At 48.2% G+C, this 7,570-nt stretch overlaps 1 pseudogene; it reads left to right on the plus strand.

The window, feature by feature from the left end:
* The first annotated feature begins 20 nt into the window (after positions 1 to 20).
* Positions 21 to 7,341, plus strand: LOC141431788 (uncharacterized; annotated as a pseudogene).
* Positions 7,342 to 7,570: the final 229 nt, after the last annotated feature.

Consider the following 7,570-nt stretch of genomic DNA (forward strand, 5'->3'; position numbering starts at 1 on the left):
CACATTCGGTTACTGCCGAAATGGGTTCTTGATCGCCGACGCAAAAAATGGATAGTCATAAATGTAAAAAATATCTGCATCCGACGAGACAAATGCATCTCGTTGTGCGGGTACCTACCCCTTGCGAGGACCCCGCGCCCGCGCCGCGTCAGGTGCGCGCGCGCAGGTACCGCTCCCACGCGCTGCGTCGTGCTGCAGCCAGATAAAAAGCGTAAGCTCTGCCACACACGTACACAAAGTTGCATTATTATTATCTGCATTCATGAACTACAACCAGCTGAGGAGCGAATTTCAACAATGTGTTCAATTCGGAAGGTGGTTGATGATTTTCTCCGGACTTGATTTTCTTCCCATGTGAATCATTTTCAGATATTTTTATAATATGGTTGATAAATGTTTCCATACACTGCTCGGTCAAAATGTGCCACGTGAAAGACGCGAAAAATACATGAAACGTTATGGAATACTTATATAGTTGATATGAATCTGAAATAGATTTATCTCCTGAGATACCGTCAGCCCTGCCGTAGCACCTCTACGGACAGACCCTACTTATTTATTCGAACATGCAAATCGCGTTCTGTTGTGTTATTCGTTAAGTATTAAACCGCTAGTCTCTCTAATTAGATTGTAAGGCGATACCCAAATATTGAGTCCGGCGTTTGGTATCAAGTCGGATATGGAATTAGAATGGTAACGATCCGGTTAGCGGCCGCGCGCGTCGTACAGCTTCGCGATTAGCGCTAAGCCGTGTCCAGCGGTAATCCCGCGCCGCCGCCCGCGCCCGCGCCCGCCGCTGCTTTATCTGAAAGCAATTTCAACTACAAATTGACACTTAATCGGCTTAATGCGAGGCGTCGCGGGCGCGGGCGCGGGCGCGGCTCGCCGTCGTGCGGCTTCGCGACACCGAATATTCATAAGAACATTCCGCATCTGAAGGATTCTCTAATTGTTTGTTTTCTTGTTGCAGAGGAATCGGGCGAACTCATCAAGTCGCCCTCCCCGCCGCCCAGCCACGGTATGTACCACGACGTACACTGCCATACTTCCATCGTTAGTCTATAAGTTAGCTTATATCTGCGGTTTCGCTTCCAGTGTAAATTTTTTAACTATTACGAACAAAGCAAAAAAAACAACAGAGTCTCAAACTTAGGGTATGCAAATACACTGCAGCACAGCACACACAGCAGCAACACAGCATATACATTACATATTTATTACAGCAGGTATGCAAATATACTGAAAAAAATGCATGGCAAATAATACTTAATCTAATTCATGCCAACGCTGAATGAAATGACACTCATAGTATTAAAATTGAAATCCTTCAATATTTGATTGCATTTATTACCTACCTGTAAAAAAACTATTGTAGAATACTAGTCGTTCCACGTTCCGCCACAATGGCGGACGCAGGTTAAACAGCGATTTATCTCCCGGCAGCGCGCGCGCAGCACGCGTGGCGCCGCGGCCGCGCAACCCTTTCGCTTTCTTATTGTGGAGCTCCTTGTAATCGCTCTTTATTATTGTAACGATTCTTCAGAGCGGTGGTACGTGTCAGCCGCATCAATAGAGCGTCCCCAAAGCTTTTACCCAAGTCATTTCTTTTGTATGTACGAATGATTGTAAATTAAAAACGTAGCCCCTGCAGTACTTGGGCCTTTCGTACGAATTAAGTAGGTATTATTAAGTATTAACTTACGTTAATAATAATAATAAAGCCTTTTATTTTCCAAATACTTACAGGAGTTTCTATACTTATTTCTTTATAATTAGCAAGTTGTTAGTATTGTTAGTAATTCCTTAGTTTATTTATTTGTGTCTTAGTACTAGTTTCCGTAGATTTGGACCCTCTCTGAGTGTAGGCCTCCTCCAGCTTGTTCCAAGTCCCCCTATCTCCGCTTTTTTCAGCCAGTCCTGTCCGGCTGACTCCACTATGTCATCTGTCCATCTTTTATAGGATCTGCCAACTCTTCTTTTCCATTGGGGCCCTTCCATTTAGTTGTGAGTATGTCCACCTTTTGTCCTTGTATCGAGCTAAGTGTCCTGCCGCAACTTAGGTTACGTTTTTGTTTATTAATCTGTCATCTCCCAGGATAAGGATCAAAGGAATTTGGGCACAAATTTGTGCCTCTGGAGAGGACAGGTTAACAGATTATATAGGTACAACCTGTCATTTGCTTCTGGATCAAGACTGAACTCTCGAGTACCGATTAGTACGAGTATGAAACTTTGCATACCTAATGTTAGAAAAACTCTAATCAGTATGTAATTTTCATGTGTTTAAATGACCTGGATTGTACTCCATACACGTAACAGAAATTGTAAAAAAAAAATAACTTTGCATCAACGTGTGCACATAGTTCAACAGCTCTTTTGAAAAGATAGTAAGGTTTCTAAAAACTTTTTGATTAAGTGAAGATTTCCGGAAATAATCGCTCCCAAAGTAGCAAATATTGTGTCCTCTATCTTGTAAACCGTTTGTCCAAAAATATCCAAAAAACTATGGAAAGGTAACGCTTAATAATAACTTTCAACAAAATTGGTTTCACATGATCGGATATACGTTTTTTGAGTTATTGCCGAAAAACTGCGCTTCTCAACAAAAGGACGTAAGTGCCGTGAAGATACGCTCTTTTTCTGGTAAAAGATTTTAAGACTGTAGTAAATTTTTTAATTGTGTTATAACGCACATAATATTACTTGTCTTTTTTTGTAATGGCTACGGAACCCTATCTAGGGCGTGTCCGACACGCTCTTGGCCGGTTTTTTGTAATGTCATCTTCGATTGTCTTCCATAAGTTAATTCGAAGTAGGCGTTCGCGCGTTAATTAAGACAAGTTAATTTTTCAATTTTCCTAAACGCATAAAAAAGGGGTTGCAGGGTCGCGGAGTCGGGGGTCGTGGGGTCGCGGGGTCACGGGTGGCTGCGGGAGTCGCCGCATTTGCATTAAATTTCCGGCGGCGTGCGTGCGCCGGCGACCATCGCTCACGGCTGACGGCCGATTTATGTCGTGTTTTGCATCAACTCATCCCATTATAAAAGGAGTTTTTTCTCTGTATCCTGTCCTGCCTCACTAATTCCCTGAACTGAACCTACTGTGTTAAAAATGAAGTTGTGTTAAATACTTGTGATGTATACATATCATTTAATAATATTGTAAATCTGTTTTTAAAAAAATATATATATACCTCGTTGAGTTTCTTGCCGGATTCTTCGGCATGGGTTTTTCCGAACCGGTGGTAGTTTTTTTTTTGACATCATAAGTGCTTGTTATAGCCTAAATTGAATAAGGATATTTTGACTTTGACTTTGACTTTGACTGCGTCTTCAAACAAGAAACTTAAAATCGTAGTCTTTTATGTTAGGGATCCTCCCCTAAATATTATTCTATAAATGGACACAGAGGCGGATCAACATTGTATATTTGGATATTACTTATGTCATTTAACGTCGTAATTTTTTTCAGTCACCAGCCCGTAGAAAATTGTCATTGAATAGGATATTTGAAATTCGTGGTGCCTAGTGAATTTGAAGTGCCCTCAAGTACTCTAGGTACTGAATGAATAAGTTTAATCCGGATTATTTAAGCTGATTAAGATTAAGGGGGACGCCTATTCAACAGTATTCGTCTTCCGGCTGATGATGATGATGTATGGTGGTTGGGAAAGGATTACTGAACAGCCCGTTAATGTTTATGGGATTTTTATTCTTATTTATATATATAATTATTTTGTGTAAAAAAAACATATAGAATACATAAAATTTTAATCTGAAATATAACAATTTAAGTAACAGAGCACTAAAATCGATTGGGTCGTTGTTTCAAGTGTATGTACACAGATCAGTCGATTGGTGGCCTGAGATTGGTGGTGTCTTATTATTGTACTGTGTTAACTTGGTTGTGAGTCAGTATTAGTGAGCATTGTCGTGTGTGGTGTTCCAGACGGGTCAGCGAGCGGCGAGGGCGAGGGCGAGGCGAGCGGCGACGAGCGCGCGCCGTCCCCCGCGCGCGCCGTCCGCGCCGCTGCCGCTGCCCGCGCACCCCGCACCCCCACCCGCACCCCCACCCCCACCCTCACCCCCACCCCACCCACCACACGCTGCCAGTGCCGCTGCACGCGCCGCAGCCGTCGCCTGTCTTCGTGAGTACCTCCCCTTCCACAGCCAACACTACACAGCAACAGAGGAAACACACAGTAGACCGACAGTGAAAAGCTGAGCTCTCTTACTAAACATGCGCTGTCAGAAGACCAGTGGTGTGTCCTTATTCTAATCCCCGCAGGGATCATGGTTTTCTTCAGCGAACAAAAGTAAACATACTTATCTACCGTGTGTGTGCGTTATGAGAAAAATTACGTCTACACTGTCTCTTCCATCTACACCGTGCGAGGAAAAGAAAAAAGAACTCGTTTGGATGTATTACTCCATCATGCCGCACGTGCAGTTCTTGCTTGTATAAGAATGTAGCTACAAAAGTGCATTTGGTAGCGACTAGGTACGTCACTCAATGCGGCATGACTCTTTTGACCGATAAACTCAGTGACGATCGGCTGGGAGATGCCTCTGTATCTCTAGTATCCGCACTGCACTACTGATTCGATTAAGAAACAATTACTTTATTTTAAAGAATCCGGAGACGGTTCACTGGCAATGGGCTTGACGTAGATTTATGCCTACTCGTAAGTCAAACATTTTGACCACTGACAATAAACGCTCAAACATAAGCAAGCGTTGTAAACGCTCAAAATGCCTGATCGTCTCCGAAACCTTTTAACAACCTTATATCAAATTGTAAGCATGTTCGTCACCCCGTATAGTTTTGTTTCTCGTTGGTTGTATGTGCGAGCTACTCGTTGCTAACAGTGGTTGCGTCATGCAGGGCGGTGGCGGCGGCGGCGCGGGCTCTGCGCTGGCGCAGCTGCAGCATCTCCTGCTGACGCAGCACGGCGCGCACTCGCTGCTGCTGCACACGCAGGTAACACACACACACACACACACCAGATATGAATGTGACAACACCATCCCAATACTAACATGATACTCTATCATCATGTTGCGACTTCAAGAGAGAGAGAGATCAGTTTATTAAAATTTATCCTAACTTCAGCTGGTAGGGTTGAAACTGTTATGTGTTGCTAATAAAGGATTAGCAGTGTTTCATACCCGAGACAACATTTTGGCAACCAAAATTTCCATTCGCATATTTTCCTGTTCTTAATTTACACCAGACGTATTTATTCCTGAACGCTTTTTTACTGAAGCTGAAAATAATCTAACCGTCATTTTGGTCTAGTAGAAATAGTAGTTGCTAAAATAGTCTGAAAACGATATGCGATAGTGAACTAGTATAAAGTTAAACGTTGTATGTATGATGGAGTGACTTATTAGAAACACGCATGTGGTGACGTTACAGGTGCAGCAGGCCGTGGCCCAAGCGGCGGCGCAGCAGCAGCTGCAGCAGCTGCAGGCGCGCGCCGCCGCCACGCACGCAACGCACGCAACGCACGCAACGCACGCAACGCATCCCACGCACGCCTCGCATGCGGCGCACACCGTGCACGCCGCGCTTCAAGACCGTACCATCGATCTACATTCTGGTAACTAATATCCACATCACTCTAGCCATTTTCGAGGCATTCGACACAGTTTGTCAAGCTAGCCTCCTCAGTGAGCTTCCCTCGTTTGGCATTTCTGAAAGTCTGTATTTTTGACTCACAGATTTCTTGAGGCATCGATCTATTCGATTAGTCTTTCATGCATGGCTGCTCGTCTGAGGTCATGACGGTTATTGTCGGGATGCCTCACAGACCAGTCCTCTCTACAACTCTCTTTTTGCCGCACATTAACGATCTGCTTCGAGCCAAGACGACATCACAGTTACGGAGAGATATATATTTCTAACGACCAGGCTAGTGGTGTTGATAGTCTCCTAGGGAGGCTCCTCGTATGGTCGAGCAAACAAATAAGATTTTGGTGGTTGCGTTCAATACTGCCAAAGTATAGGCGCTGTTCTTTTTTTACAAAACTGAATCTCTTTGGTTTCTACTTTCCAGAGTGTATTCATATCCTTACCAAGTACTGACCACCTTAAACCGCTCGGTTCGGATAAGTCTAAATTGACCAGCTTGTAAGCAAACCAGTTGAAACTCCGGTTCTGCCATTAGGCAATGACAAAAACTACGAAAAGCTTTGACATTCTTTTCAAGGTGAAGCGGTGTTTAAGAACAGATTTGGCCGGGCTCGAAGTAGTTATTATTGCCAACTTTTGGCCGGTCAGTCGCATCGGATGCAGTGGAACCATAGAATAGATAATAGTGCAGGCAGTGGAATACAGATTCTGTAGATTCATGTGTAATAGTAGTAACGTGAGCGATATCGTGATTACAGAGGGTCGGTCGCCGAGCCCGCGGCGCACGCCGCCCGGCGCGGCGCGTTCCTGACGCCGCACACGCCGGGCCCGGGCCGCGCGCGCAGCCCGCCTCACGCGCACGCGCACGCGCACACGCCGCTGCACGCGCACGCGCACGCGCACCACGCGCACAAGCCGCGCGCGCTCGAGCCCGCCGCCGACGACACCGCCGACCTCGAGGAGCTCGAGCACTTCGCCAAGACCTTCAAGCAGCGCCGCATCAAGCTGGGTGAGCGCCGCGCCCCTCCCGCGCCCCCCTTCCGCCCGACGGCCCCCTCTGACGCGCTCTGTGCTTGCAGGTTTCACGCAGGGCGACGTGGGTCTCGCGATGGGCAAGCTGTACGGGAACGACTTCTCGCAGACGACCATCTCGCGCTTCGAGGCGCTCAACCTGAGCTTCAAGAACATGTGCAAGCTGAAGCCGCTGCTGCAGAAGTGGCTCGAGGACGCGGACTCGTCGCTGGCGGGCGGCGGCGGGGGCGGCGCGGGGGCGGGGGGCGCCGCGCTGGCCGAGGCCGTCGGCCGCCGCCGCAAGAAGCGCACCAGCATCGAGTCGGGCGTCCGCGTGGCGCTCGAGAAGGCCTTCCTGCACAACCCCAAGCCCACCAGCGAGGAGATCAGCGCGCTGGCCGACGCGCTCGCCATGGAGAAGGAAGTCGTCCGCGTCTGGTTCTGCAACCGCCGGCAGAAGGTCAAGCGCACGCGCCACGAGGCCGACGCGCTCGGCGCGCCCGCCTGGGACAAGCGGCCGGGGGCGCCCGCGGGGCTGGGGGGGCCGCGCTGCTGCCGCTGGCGCTGCTGGCGCGCCGCCCGGCCCCGGCGACTGACGCGCCGCGCCCCCGTCGCCCCCGCGCCCGCGCCCCCGCGCCCCGCGCCCCGCGGCCCCCGCTGTAAATACGCCGCCCCGCGCTGTACATACGCATATTAGCGGGCGCGGCGCCGTAGCCGTAAGTCTATCGTATGATGTGGATTCTATTTATGTTTAGAGGAGCGAGTAGCCCCGCGGCGCGCGCGCCCCCCCCGCGACATATCACAGGCGCGCGCGCTCATGTACGGTGGATGTGTAGAAAACTATCTATATGTTACAATAAAAGATGATAGAGATTATCGATTGGAGTTTTATTCGATCGCCGCCGCCCCTCCCGCCGGCGGGCCCC

This window comes from Choristoneura fumiferana, chromosome 10, assembly GCF_025370935.1.
Source record: "Choristoneura fumiferana chromosome 10, NRCan_CFum_1, whole genome shotgun sequence".
Lineage (NCBI taxonomy): Eukaryota > Metazoa > Arthropoda > Insecta > Lepidoptera > Tortricidae > Choristoneura > Choristoneura fumiferana.